Source organism: Equus caballus, chromosome 14 (assembly GCF_041296265.1).
Source record: "Equus caballus isolate H_3958 breed thoroughbred chromosome 14, TB-T2T, whole genome shotgun sequence".
Classification (NCBI taxonomy): Eukaryota; Metazoa; Chordata; class Mammalia; order Perissodactyla; family Equidae; genus Equus; species Equus caballus.
In genome coordinates this window covers 22,595,699-22,610,232 of record NC_091697.1, presented here as the reverse complement: position 1 = coordinate 22,610,232, position 14,534 = coordinate 22,595,699, and the positions used below count along the sequence as shown (strand labels likewise).

General features: G+C 44.4%; 1 long non-coding RNA gene across 1 annotated transcript; it reads left to right on the top strand.

Annotated features, from left to right (window-relative positions):
• The first annotated feature begins 877 nt into the window (after positions 1–877).
• Positions 878–11,167, top strand: LOC138917550 (uncharacterized). The gene is made up of 4 exons (XR_011425733.1): positions 878–948; positions 3,023–3,159; positions 3,871–3,967; positions 10,987–11,167. It is a non-coding gene; the product is annotated as an uncharacterized lncRNA (long non-coding RNA).
• The last annotated feature ends 3,367 nt before the right edge of the window (positions 11,168–14,534 follow it).

Genomic DNA, 14,534 nt, shown 5'->3' with positions numbered 1-14,534 from the left:
TGGGGCAGGACTTCTCAGAGCCATTTAATATGCTAATGTGCTTGTCACTTTCCAAGGGGGCCAGCACTGTGCAGCCTCTCCAGATGGTGGGGTGCTTGTTTCTGGAAATATCTGAGAGGTCACTCCATAGCACCTTTGAGATCTGTGCACTGTTTCCTGTGCGGTGCTGGTCTCTGCGCACGGTGCATCTAGCAGACAGGCATTCTCATTCTCTCCGCTGTCCAGATGGATGGACCACTCAGGTTCCGCAGCAGCCAGGTGGGGGTCCTAGGATCCAGCTGTGGGCCGTCTGCTCCAAGCCTGCGTTCCCATCTACTGTGTCGCCCACTGCTCGGCTGGGTGACCCCTCCTTAATCAAATCCATCAGTCCATTCAGCTTCATGAGGGAATCAGGGAAAAAATGGTTTAACTTTCTCATTGAATTCTCAGACTCATGCCTGAGAGATTGACCCGCTGTGTGGGTTTTGGTGTTCTAACAGCTAATTGACTAGAACGTAGCGACTGTCTACGTGGCACTGCAGCGGCCATTATGAAATTGGCTCAGTCTGACAGTTCTTGCTGTCTGTCCCAAGCCTCGGGTTGGGCCTTGCATGGTCACACAGAGACTGAGGTGCTCCGAAGCCTCAGAAACTGTCTCTTCCTGGGGGGGCAGGAAGCACACGATCTTTCAGTCGGACTGGATCTGCCCCCAGGGGAAATCTCTCTCATATTTGTATTTGTTAGGACTTTTGGTTGCAAATGTCACAAATCCAACTCAAGTAAAAAGAGGACTTTATCGGTACATGAATCAAAGGAAGGGCTGAAGAACCAGGCCTCAGAAAGGGCAGCTACTCAGCTGGGCTCAGGAAGAATCAGAACCAGAGTACAGAACGTTCCAGAACACTGTCTCTACCTCATTTCTTGGCTTTCTCTCTGTACGCTGTCTTACTGCAGACTGCCTCTCTTGAGGTAGGGTAACGGGTGACGTGGTCTGGGTTTTTTAGCGCCTCCGTTTCAGCCCCCAGAGAGTGACTAGCACATCTTCTGATCCCAAGCCCGAATCCCAGGGGAGGCATCTCTCAGTGCAGCTGGGTCAGGTGACCACGCTGGGGACCCTCCGCTACGAGCAGGGTGGGAGGGGGAGAGTCGCGGGGTGTTAACAGGGAGGCTGTCAAATTAGCCACGGGAGAGAGGAAATTTCTAGAGAGGGCAATGAGCAGACAGTTCCAACTACCCATGGAAGCCAGTGATGGCCAGATGGGCCTCTCCATCAAATTCTAAACCTGGTTCTTACTTCACCTACGAAAGTTGATCATTTAGGATAATAAATTCCTATTTCATGAAAGTTAAAAATTGTTTTTTCTCACAAAAAAGCCAATAAAGGGTAATATTTAAGTGGGGCTAATAATAGTAGCTCCTCACAGGATTCTCGTGCGGATTAAATGACGTGATACAGGTGAAGTGCCTGGCACACAGTAAGAGCTCACTCAGTGCTGGCTGTTGTTCCTATAAACCAGCAGACGGCGTGTAGATGGGGTGGGAATCTTCTCCTCCACCCCAACCCTCGCTTAGAGTGGATTTGTTTCTGACACAACCTCATTTCCTCAGAACAGGCCTAATTTTCCCAGAAAGCGGTTCATTTCATCAAATCCCCAAACGATTTCAGCTGTCTCACGGAATAGGCCTTCCTTGTTCTCTGTCCCAACACTGACATCCCTGTCGCTTCCTGGAAAGGCAGGCAGACAACGGCACGGGACATCTCAGTCCCACCGCAGCCTTTTCTAGACCATGGATAATGTGTAGACTGAGGCCGCTGTGCCCTTGAGCAACAGCGAGGGTACCTAAAACCGCTGGTTTTCCAAGAAGGAATGCGTAAAGGCGGCATATGGTTCTTATAACTGACAAGACATTCTGATTCATTAGAACAACCCGAATTGGGCACAAGCGAAAGCCGTGCTGGGGGAGCCGCCGAGTGGACGGCCATGACCGTGCGAGCCGGCTGGCCTCCAGCAAACCACCTCGCCTCCGAGGCTTAGTTCTCTGTCTCTGAAAGAGAAGTGAAGTTGATTTTGAGGAGTAAGTGCGACAAGGGCTGTGAAATGCCTAGCATGTTGCCTGACACACAGGGAGGGAACACAGCGCCTGGTCCCCCCAGGACAGTAGAACAAGAGAGGGAAGGACCCGCCCTCTGCCAACCCATGTCACTAGACAGTCAAATTGTTCTTTAAGCACCACTTTTCTTTTAATCAGGCTGTTCTTCACTGGGGCTATTTTAATTAAGGGCCCTCTGTCAACACAAAACACATGTTCTGAAGTCTTGCTTTGGTTACTAATGATGCCCGGGATTATTAAGTCTGGAAGGAATTTCCAGCTCCGGCTTGCTTGGTCTTTCTTCCCTGCCCCCCGCCCCTCAAGCCCCCATTCCTCTCCCATCTCAGCTTTCACCCACGGACCCTCCTTCCTTGGCATGCTTACCCTCTTGGAAATCGACCCAGGAGAACAATCTGTTCAGATCAGTATCAGGGTATAATATCCTCAAGTTTGGTCCTGACCACCTCCCATTCCTACTGACAATTCTTTCCTTCACATTCAGGCTATTATTTGGTATTCCTTCAAAATATATTCTGTAAAATATACACACACGTACACACTCACATGTACTGTATATATAAACATATACATACATATTCATGTATATATACACATACATGCATATGATATATGTATACATATATGCATACATAAACAGGCATAGACATATATACATGTATGTGTATATATAGTACAACTGAGTGTGTATTTACACATGTATAAATAAATATATATATGTCTATACGTACATACATGCATGCTTTTTCCTGTGAGTTGGGGAAGAGGGCAGACTGATCTGGTGGCTGAGCGCAGCCTCTTCTCAATTGTCCCAAGTGTGGCCAGAAGCCTCCTAAAATGACCCCAGCGATGGCTGCCTTCTGGTGTTTACGGTCTGCCTGGTTCCTTCCCCTTGAGTGTGAGCTGGACTTAGCGACTTGTTTCTAATCAACAGGATGCAGCAAAAACGATGATGCCACGTCTGAGAGTTGGCTAGAGAAGACTGTGCCTTTGGTCTTGCTGGAGCTCTTTCTTGCCTCCTGACTGTGTGCTCGGATGAAGCCGCCTGTCGTGGAGAAGGCTGCACGCCAGGCATGGAGGAAGCCGGGGCCCGACGGCCACACAAAAGCCTGAAAGCGAATCCACTCCAGTTGAGCCTTGAGACAACCGCAGCCCTGGTCACCTGGGCCACACAGCCCAGTTGGACACCCAGAGTGTCCCACTCCCGACACATAGAAACTGTGGGATAAATGTGTGTTGTCTCACGTTTCCAAATTTGTGGTAATTTGTTTTGCACAACAGATAACTAATATTCCAAAGCAACGTAGTCTGGCCCTAAACTTGCAGACTCTTGAGATTGTACACCTTCTGCAAACGGCAGAAGACAGATTCTTCCAGAAAGAGAAGATAGCGGTGGTGCCTGCCTCAGAGCACGGTGGTAAGCGTGAGATGAGGTTAACTTTTGCTAAATGGTAGCCCAGGCTTGGCTACAGGAGGGACCACACCAACATTAGCTCTTGTCATCACAGACTCCTCAAGGCTGGGCTTGCACATCCCCTGCGTGCAGACTTGCCTCAGTAGCTTCGCGTCCCTCACCAGGGGGAGTGCATCCCCCATCTCCTCTGGGCTCACAACACGCCTGTCAGAACGCTTGCCCCTCTGTGCTGTGGGTAGTGGGTTTTTTATACCTAACTCCCTTCTCTCCACTGCCCTTGAACTTCATCTTTGTGTCTGCAGCCCCCAGCCAAAGGCCTCACGGAAAGTCAACGTTTAGAAATCTCCCTTTCTACCTTTCTCTTCCAGGTGACTATGGTACCTGGTAGAAATCAGCTTAGCCCTGCGCTGGCGGGGCAGAAAGAGACTTCCTGAAAACCTCGTCCTCGTTCTTCCCCCCACAGTGGTATTTGTTTCTTTTCTATCTTTGTTTTTTCTAACTATAAATGTAATGAATGCTCATAGCAAAGTTTACATTCACACAAAGCGAAACAAGAGTTTACACGTGCACAGAAAAACATTTGTTTTTTGACTAATGTGTCCACGATGCTTAGTCTGGGATGGAGTAGATCATAAATAAATATTTACTTAATACATAAACAAGTTATTGCCAAGGGGTTAGGCTATGGGAGGGCATTGATTTTTATTTTATACACCTCTACGTTATTTGAATTTTAAAATAATCAGCCATGTGTATTTTTGAACACAAATAATTTTAGTTTTAAAAATGCAGAGAGAATGGAGTAAATAATTAGAAAAATCAGTAGAAAACAGAATTGGTATGTTTCCTGGGGCTGCTGTAACAAAGTGCCATGAACTGCATGGCTTAAGACAACAGAAACTCATTGTCTCACAGCCTGAGAGGTGGAAGTTGGAAGTCAGGGGGTTGGCGTGGCTGCACTCCCTCTAACCGGGAGGGAATCTGGCCCGGCCTTTTCCGGCATCCCGTGCTGTGCCTCCAGTCTTTGGGATCCCTTGGCTTCCAGTTCTGTAAACTGCAGTCTCTGCCTTCATTGTCCCATGGCATTGTCCCCTGCTGTGTCCATGTCTTCGCTTAACAGTCTTCTTACAAGGGCACCAGTCATATTGCATTAGGGGCCCACACTGCTCCAGTATAACCTCATCTTAAATTAACTGATTACATCTGCCACGACTCTATTTGCAAGTTAGATCACATTCCGAGGGACTGGAGGCTTAGGACTTCAGCATATCTTTCTTTGGTTGGAGACATAATTCAACCCATAACACTGTATGTCCTCCCAGACTTTCTTCCCAGTAAGTGCAAACGTTTCTCGAGTCCCCTGCCTGGTGCACGAGGCTTTGCTTGTGTAGAGAATGCTTTATTACCCAAGTCAGATGAAGTGACCCAGGCTGTCAGGGGTCCCCAGAGGGACATTCTGGCAGAGAACCGCACGTGCCCAGGGCCTGGGTGCAGTGTCGTAGCAGGTGAGTGGAGGGAAGGAGAGAAGCAGATGCTGACCACCGCAGGAGGGAGTGGAGGTGGGACGCGGGTGTGGCTGGGTCAGGAACAGCCTTGATTTCTCGTCTGGATCCTGGACCATGTCCCGTCAGGAAGCCTTGGAAAGTTTCAAGCATGGCAGTGATGGGATGAGATTTGTCCCCAGTTTACCAAGACAGTCCCAAGAAAAGTGACATCTGTCCATGGACTGCACTAAGGAAAAAATGAAACCATACCATGGACACTGGTTATGACCAGACACTTGATATAAGCCGTCTCATTGAACTTGAATGTGGCTAGTGTTTTTATCCTCCTCCTACAGAGAACAAGTAGACGCTCAGAGAGGTTGGCTGGCACCCCTGAGATTACAGCAGCAGGTAAAAAGGCTAGGATTCGAACCCAGGACTGTTAGAGTTCAAAGCTTGGGCTCTTAACCATGGCATCAAACTGTGTTATTATTTTTTTCACTCTGGATTTAACCCCAGAAGTCCGAGGTTGATAAGAATTAATGTGACTACAGAAGAGTCTTAACTGCTGCTCTGCAATGCCAGCGGGGACAGACGTGGGAGGCATCCTGCCAACCACCCACTAATACTGGAGCCTGCTGATGCCCGGGGCAGGGGCCACACCCAGGCCCCCTTAGTGAGCTTGAAGCTGCTCAGGGAAGTCCTTTCCATTGCTGGCCTGGATCCAGCTGGGAAGAAGGAATTGGAGTCACATAACCGTAGTCAGATCAGTTAGTCTGCAGGACGTGAGTCTAAATCTCGGCCGGCCACACATTAGCTGTGATGCTGGGTGAGCCAGGCCCCCCGTGCATCTCAGGTTTTTTGTCTATAAAATCGAGGCTAATAACACCATGTTGCAAGGTTATTTTGCAGCTCGAAGGAGTTGTATGTTGCTGGCACGTTATAGGTATTGAATAAATGGTGCCATTAGGATTGCCATTATTGTTGTGGTTATTACTATCTTTATTATTACATGGTCTTAACCAAAGACACGTTTTAATCAATGAAAGAATTTTACTCTAACACCCTTTTTTGGGAGTGGCTGAACTCATGCCTCTATAATCATGGGTTAGATAAAGCTAATTGCTCTTGACATTTGGAGACTCAGGCACCCTTGTGACAGCAAGGAGAGCTAGCTGTGTTAAACCACATCACGCAGGGATATTTGGCTGGTGATGAATACCACCTCCTTCCAGAGAAATCTCAGAACGCTCCCAGCCTGCCTGAATTTTGAGAAGCAGAGTACTTCATGCAATCTTCCGGGAAAAATATATCCAGGGGTGAACTGTAGTCACGGGGAAACTCAGCAGCGCCGTCTGCCCAGAGGAAGTAAGGACGTAGCTCGGGACCTGTGCACAGGCCTCTTTGTTTGAGGCCTCTGGGTCTGACATGTTCCAATTTCATGTGACAAGTGGGAATAACTTCTAACATCAAAACCCTCTCCTGAGGTGCCCCAGAGGACCCAGAAAAGGTTACAAGTGTGTTATGTTCTTCATATAAACACACTCATTTCATCGCCTCTGAAATTAATTAGCTCTGTTCTGGCCGAATGGCAGTGGCCCCCAATCCTCATCAGCCTCTCCCTCCCTGGTCTTGCCAGGGGCTTAGGGGAGGTTGTCCTGACAGTGAATGTGGCTTTCATCGTTACTTTCAGTGTCCATATGAGTTTTTTTTTAAAAGAAAAGTCAAGGCTGGAGCTCTCTGATTGGCTGTTGCTGCCCAGGCCAGTTATTCAGTGTGAGAGCTGACTCTACCAGCTTCCTTACCTGGTGCATTCAAAGGCTGCTTAGTTACATAACAGCTAAGTTCCTAAAACGGAAGTCATCCCATTTACCAAATGGTGGAGCGGCCCAGGTTGGCCTTAGATGGGGTTTCCATAGGTAATGACTGCTTGGGAGGATTTAAGAGGACCCGGGCCTCCATCCATTCTCCTCCTACCCTCACTCTCACTGGCCCTAAAAAAATATTTTTAGAAAAATTTCCTTAATCAATATGGCAGTGAAGAACTTTAGGGTTTCCATTCCTTTGGTGTAAGAGACATCCTCTTTAGGCATTAAGGAGCCCAGGAGAGAGAGCTCTCTGTTCTGTCACTCTTCTTCACTCTTCCAGTTCTTTGCTCGTCACTGTGAAGGTCTCTGCACCGGTGGGTCTGGCTTCTCCCTTGCTGAGTGTCAGTCCAGTGCGCTCTAGGGAACAGCCCTTAGGAGGCCCAAGTGGGCTTCTCGCCTCCTCCACTTGCTCACCCAGGTCTCTTGCCACGACTCCCCCACCTATCGGGTTCCCAGGACTGGGTTTCAGCTCCAGGTCTTGCCAAATTGTTGAGGTTTTTCATACTAGTCTCCTTGTTTCCAGAAGTATCTCTTTAGGGTGGCTCCCAGAGGGGTCTTTCCTCAGACATTGCCATGCCTCCCATCAGAAGTGTTCCCGTGGCCAAGCTCTCACTGTGCGCCAGGCACGCTCTGACACTTGCGTTACACAGAGCTTGCATAACCTCTCCACGGTCCCACGGCAGGTAGGGGGTAAAGCTGACGTGAGGGGCCACGCTCTCTGACTCTAGAGCATTTACCACCCCAGTTGACTTTTCCCACATTTGCCACCTCACTCCCCAACTCAGAGATCCTTGGATGGGCCCTGTCATCCCCAGGATAAAGGGGCAGCTCCCAGGAATGGCAGTTAATGCCTGCCCTGAGCAGATGTAATCTACGTGGTCTGTCCACAGCAAGGGCCTCTTTCATGCACTTCCTTGGTTTCCATGTTCCGGCCATACCCAAGCCCCAATTTTCTGGTCATTTCCTCTAAAACAATTTTTTCTGAATCTCTCAGAAGTTATTCACAACACCCCCTCTTTCAACAACACTTGTAACCCCAATTCCCATCTCACCCTAGGTTTGATAAGAGCCGAGTTTATTAAACAGGCCACATTGTGAAATTCTAATGGAGGATATTCTAGTTCTTTTTTTCTTTTAAGAATTTATTTTATTTAGAGCAGTTTTAGGTTTATAACAACATTGAGAGGACGGCACAGAGATTTCTCAGTTACCTCCTGCCTCCACACGTGCACAGCCTCCCCCATTATCAGCATTGTTTACCAGAGTGGTACGATTTTAAATCTATATTGACACATCATTCACCCAAAGTCCGTAGTTTATCTTAGGGTTCACCCAATGTTGTACATTCTGTGGGTTTGGACAAATGCGTGATGACATATATGCGTCATTACAATATCATACATGGCATTTTCACTGCCCTAAAAATCTCTTGTGTTTTGCCTATTCAGCTCTCTCCCTGCCCCCGGCAAACACTGATCTTTTCACTGTCGCCATAGTTTTGCCTTTTCCAGAATGTCATATAGCTGGAATCGTACAGTGTGTGGACTTTTCAGATTGGCTTCTTTTGCTTACTAATATGTGTTTAAGATTCCTCCATGTCTTTTCACGGCTTGATAGCTCACTTCTTTTTAGGCCGAATAATATTGAGTGCTGAAATAGCATTTCTCTGGATGCGCCACAATTGATTTATCCATTCACCTACTCAAGGACATCTTAGTTGCTTCCAATTTTTGGAGATTATGAGTAAAGTTGCTATAAACATCCTTGAGCCAGTGTTTGTGTGGAGATAAGTTTTCAGCTCTTTTTGGTAAATACCAAGGAGCACGATTGCTGAACTGCATGGTAAGAGTGTATTTAGTTCTGTAAGAAACCATCAAACTGTCTTCCAAGGTGGCTGGACCATTTTTCATTCCCACCAGCAGTGAATGAGAGTTCCTGTTGGTCCACATCCTCACCAGCATTTGGTGTTGACAGTGTTCCAGATTTTGGTCATTCTAATAGATGTGTAGGGGTATCTTGTTTGTTTGTTTGTTTGTTTTTTGCTCGAGGAAGATTGGCCCTGAGCTAACATCTCTGCCAATCTTCCTTCACTTTATGTGTGGGTCACCGCCACAGCATGGCTGTCTAGTGGTGCTGGTCTGTGGCCAGAATCCAAACCGGTGAACCCAGGCCACCAAAGCAGAACACGCCGAACTTAACCACTATGCCACAAGGCCAGCTGCAGAATCTTCTTGTTTGAATTTGCATTGTCCTGATGACACGTGATGTGTAGCATCTTTTCATGTGCTTATTTGCCATCTGTATATCTTCTTTGATGGGGTGTCTGTGAAGGTCCTTTGTCCATTGATTAATAGATTTGTTTCCTCATTGCTGAGTTTTAAGCATTCTTTGTAGATTTTGGATAAGAATCCTCTATCAGATGTGTATCTGCAAATATTTTCTCCTATTCTATGGCTTGTCTTCTAATCCTCTTAATATTATCTTTTACAGAGCAAAAGTTTTTAATTTTAGTGAAGTCCAGCTTGTCAGTTATTTGTTTTGTGGATTGTATCTTTGATGTTTGTCTAAAAAGGTGTCACCATATACAGGTCATTTAGGTTTTCTCTTATGTGATTTTCTAGGAGTTTTATAGTTTTGTGTTTTACATTAGGCCTATGATCCATTTCAAATTAATTTTTGTGGAGGGCGTACGTTGTGTTCCCAGATTCACTTTTTTGCCTGTGGATGTCCAGTCGTTCCAGCAGCACCATTTGTTGAAGAGACGGTCTTTGCTCCCTTGTATTGCCCTTGCTCCTTTGTCAAGGATTGGTTGACGATATTTATTACAGGTCTCTCTAGTCTGCTCCGTTGATCTATTTGTCTGTTCTTTCATCAATACCACACCATCTTGTTTACTGCAGCTTTATAGTAAGTCTTGAAGATGGGTAGCGTTAGTCCTCCCACTTTGTTCTCCTTCAATATTGTGTTGGCTATTCTGGGTCTTTTGCTTCTCCATATGAACTTTAGTGTCAGTTTGTCAATATCCATAAAGTAACTTGCTGGAATTTTGATAGGGATTGTGTTCAATCTATAGACCAAGTTGGGAAGAACTGACATCTTAACAATACTGCACTTCCTTTCCATGAACATTAAATCTTCATTCACTTAGTTTTTCTTTGATTTCATTCATCAGAGTTTTATAGTTTTTCCCATATGGATCTCGGACATATTTTCTTAGATTTATACCTAAGTATTTCATTTTTTAGGTACTACTGTAAATTATACTGTGTTTTTAATTTCAAATTCCTCTTGTTCATTGTTAGCATACAGAAAAGCAATTGACTCTTGTATATTAACCTCATACGTGCAACCTTGCTATGAATTCCATGATTACATTTTTTTTTTTAAAGATTGGCACCTGAGCTAATATCTGTTGCCAATCTTCTTTGTTTTCCTTCTTTCCAAAGCCCCCCAGTCCATAGCTGTATATTCTAGTTGTAGGTCCTTCTAGTTGTGCTATGTGGGACACCACCTCAGCATGGCTTGCTGAGTGGTTCTAGGTCTGTGCCCAGGATCTGAACCTGAGAAACCCTGGGCCACCGAAGCTGGAGCGTGCAAACTTAACCACTCGGCCACAGGGCTGGTCCCCCCAAGATTACTTTTTTAAGTTAAATTTCAGTTGTTTTCCAAAGAAATATATGCACATTGTATTAAAAAAAGAGAAATATTTCTAAAAGACAGTAATAGTCAACAGTTCTTTTCTCCCTATGAATCTGCTCCTGAGAGGCAATTACTTTCACCTTTTAAAACTGTTTCTTATGATTATGAAAGCATGTTTTCTGATACTTATCCAGCTATCTCTTATTTTACTAATTTTAGCCATTTTTGCCAACTTCCTGTTATTGTATGTCATGATATTAGCTCTCAAATTTCCCTCTCCCCATCATCCTAAAATAGTTCTATCACAATTTTGGATTAAATACACTTTCAACCTTCATGTTTGGGTGCCTATAGTGTATCTTGTATACTGTTGAGCCAAATTTTGAGTATAATTACATTTGCACTTCTGTTTTTCCTAGACTTATTACTTGCTTCACTTTTTTTTGTTTAATGTTCTTTGAATCTAAGATTAGACTTTTCTGTCTTCCAATAGCTCAGATTTCCACATTGTCAACGATGTCTGTTGGACTACCTGCCTGACTTGTTCCCCCTGGAGAAATCCCCGCAAACTTTGGATTTTGCTCTCCAGGATGCTGTAGATCCGTCAATGTCATCATCCAGAGCATTCCGTTCACTTTTTCTCCTTTGTCAGATAAAATGTTTCCTGACTCTTCTGTCTTAGTCTTTTTCAGTTGATTCCCTTGCTGTCTTGGTGCCCATCTGCTACACGGTGCAAGAGAGGATTACTTTTTGAGATACTGCTTTATCTTTATCCTATTGTTATACTCAGTAAAAGAATCCTTTTTTTTTTTTTTAAGGATTTTAGTTTTCCTTTTTCTCCCCAAAGCCCCCTGGTACATAGTTGTGTATTTTTTAGTTGTGGGTCCTTCTAGTTGTGGCATGTGGGACGCCGCCTCAGTGTGGCTTGATGAGTGGTGTCATGGCCGTGCCCAGGATCCGAACCTGCGAAACCCTGGGCCACCGCAGCAGAGCATGCGAACTTAACCACTTGGCCACGGGGCCTGCCCCTGCAAAAAGAATCTTAAGCAAAAAAGCTATTTTTCCTTAGGAAAATAGTTTGGCATTGTGTTGTAAGGTTAAAAAGTACATTTCTTTTTCTCCAGCAATTTCACTCCCAAGTATAAACCCTAGAGACAATTTTGCACCTATACATGAGAGCAACTTTATAAGAATATGCATAACTTACTGTGTAAGCAATGCAGTAAGTAAGCGTGGCTCATGGGTGCATTCACAAAGTACTTTCGTTTTGTCCACCACTGTCTTTTTAAAATTTATTGGCCCTGAATTAAACCTTTGGTAGGCCTGTGGCTTTTTTGCTGACTGTTAGGGACCAGAGCATCCTACAATTATTTTAAATCATAGAACAAAGCCTCGATTCAGAAATTTGAATGTTTAGTCCAATATATAAACAACTTTTCAGTCTTTGCCCAAATATAAAACTTCTTCCCTGCCCTCCAGGACTGACTGGTGGCTGGGCCTTCTCTGAAGTAGAAGGGATGGGGCATGTGTGACACAGAGGATACACTTGTTTTCTCCAGCCGCCACTTCTTCCAAGGGTCTTTTTGAACAAAATTCAAAGTGACTACCCACCATCTCTTAGTCCCAAGGGGCCGCCTTTGGTTCATGAGAAACAGTCATGTGTCCTTTGCCCCTGTGCAGGGGAGCGCAGGCTGACCCAGTGCAGCAGCCAATCGCCTTGTCAGGGCAGCTCATCCATGCCTTTCATCTCCCGGATTCTGGAGCCAGAGCCAGATGGCAGTGTACCACGGCCTCTAAACCGCCGGGATCACAACCGATGTTGAGATCCCTCCCCTGGTGTGGGGAGGCACAGACATGCCCCTGAGGAGGACGGTGACATGTCACTACAACAGCTCTCTCCAAGGAAAACCTCCTGGAAATATCCTCTTCTCTCCCTCAACCTCCTCTTTCTTAACGCTTTTATGTTCTCAGAGTGGGTGAGGGGCTCAAGAGTCATGAACTGGTTTGGGATTATTTCCTTTGTAATTTCTGCATATAGTGCTCACTTTGTTATTTGATGGCTATCATATCCTGGTGCCTCAGTAGAAACATCTAAATTAATATCCCGTTTATATATATATCTTTGATTTTTAAAAATTTTATTCTATTGAGGTCATAGCAGTTTATAACATTGTGAAATTTCAGTTGTACATTATTATTTGTCAGTCACCATATAAATGTGCCCCTCTACCCCTTATGCCCACCCCCCGACACCCTTTCCCCTGGTAACCACTAATCCATTCTCTTTGTCCATGTATTTGTTTATCTTCCACATATGAGTGAAATCACATGGCGTTTGTCTTTCTCTGGCTTATTTCACCTAACATCATACCCTCAAGGTCCATCCGTGTTGTTGCAAATAGGACGATTTTGTCTTTTTTTTATGGCTGAGTAGTATGCCGTTGTATATATATACACTACATCTTCATTATCCATTCGTCAGTCAACAGGCACTTGAGTTGCTTCTACGTCTTGACTATTGTGAATAATGCCGCAATGAACATAGGGCTGCATAAGTCTCTTTGAATTGCTGATTTCAAGTTCTTTGGATAAATACCCAGTAGTGGGATATGGTATTTTTATTTTTAGTTTTTTGAGAAATCTCTATACTGTTTTCCATAGTGGCTGCACCAATTCGCATTCCCACCAGCAGTGTGTGAGGGTTCCTTTTTTCCACCACCTCTCCAATATTTGTTATTTTTTGTTTTGGTGATTATAGCCATTCTAACGGGTGTAAGGTGATATCTCAGTGTAGTTTTGATTTGCATTTCCCTAATGATTGGTGATGTTGAACATCTTTTCATGTGCCTGTTGGCCAACAATATATCTTCTTTGGAAAATTGTCTGTTCAGATCCTCTGCCTGTTTCTTGATTGGGTTGTTTGTTTTTCTGTTGTTGAGTTTTGTGAGTTGTTTATATATTTTAGAGATTAACTCCTTGTTGCATATATGATTTGCAAATTTTTTCTCCCAGTTGGTGGTTGTCTTTTCATCTTGTTCATGGCTTCCTTTGCCTTTTTGTTTTGATCCTGGCTTCCTTTGCCTTTCAGAAACTCTTTAGTCTGATGAAGTCCCATTTATTTTTTCTTTTGTTTCCCTTGCCCAAGTAGATGCGGTATTTGAAAAGATCCTTCTAAGACCAATGTCAAAGAGTGTAATGCCTATAATTTCTTCTAGGAGTTTTGTAGTTTCACGTCTTACCTTCAAGTCTGATCCATTTTAAGTTAATTTTTGTGTTTGGAAAAACATAATGGTCTACTTTCATTCTTTTACATGTGGCTGTCCAGTTTTCCCAACATCACTTATTGAAGAGACTTTCCTTTCTCCATTGTCTGTTCTCAGCTCCTTTGTCAAAGATTAACTGTCCATAGATGTGTGGTTTTATTTCTAGGCTTTCAATTCTGTTCCATTGATCTGTGTGTCTGTTTTTGTGCCAGTACCACACTGTTTTGATTACTATAGCTTTGTAGTATATTTTGAATCAGGGATTGTGATGCCTCTAGCTTTGTTGTTTTTACTCAGAATTGCTTTAGCTATTCGGGCTCTTTTGTTGCCCCATATAAATTTTAGGATTCTTCGTTCTGTTTCCATAAAGAATGTCATTGGAATTCTGCTTGGGATTGCACTGAACCTGTAGATTGCCAGTTTTGCCTGTATATGCCTTGTTGAAGGTCTTTTTACATTGATGTAATGAGGAGTTCTATTAGCTTCTTTTGCCTGTAATTCCAGCTCCTTCCCCAGTTCTCAGAACTTCTGGGAAGTTCTCAGCTATTATTTCTTTGAACAAGCTTTCTGCTCCTTTCTCTTGCTCTTCTCCATCTGGAATACCCATAATCCTTATGTTGCGTTTCCTGATTGAGTCAGATATTTCTCAGAGAATTTCTTCATTTGTTTTCAGTCTTAGTTCTCTCTCCTGCTCCATCTGAAGTATTTTCATATTTCTGTCCTCCAAATTGCTAATTTTGTTCTCCAAAAATATTTGCTCTGTTATTCAAGGACTCCA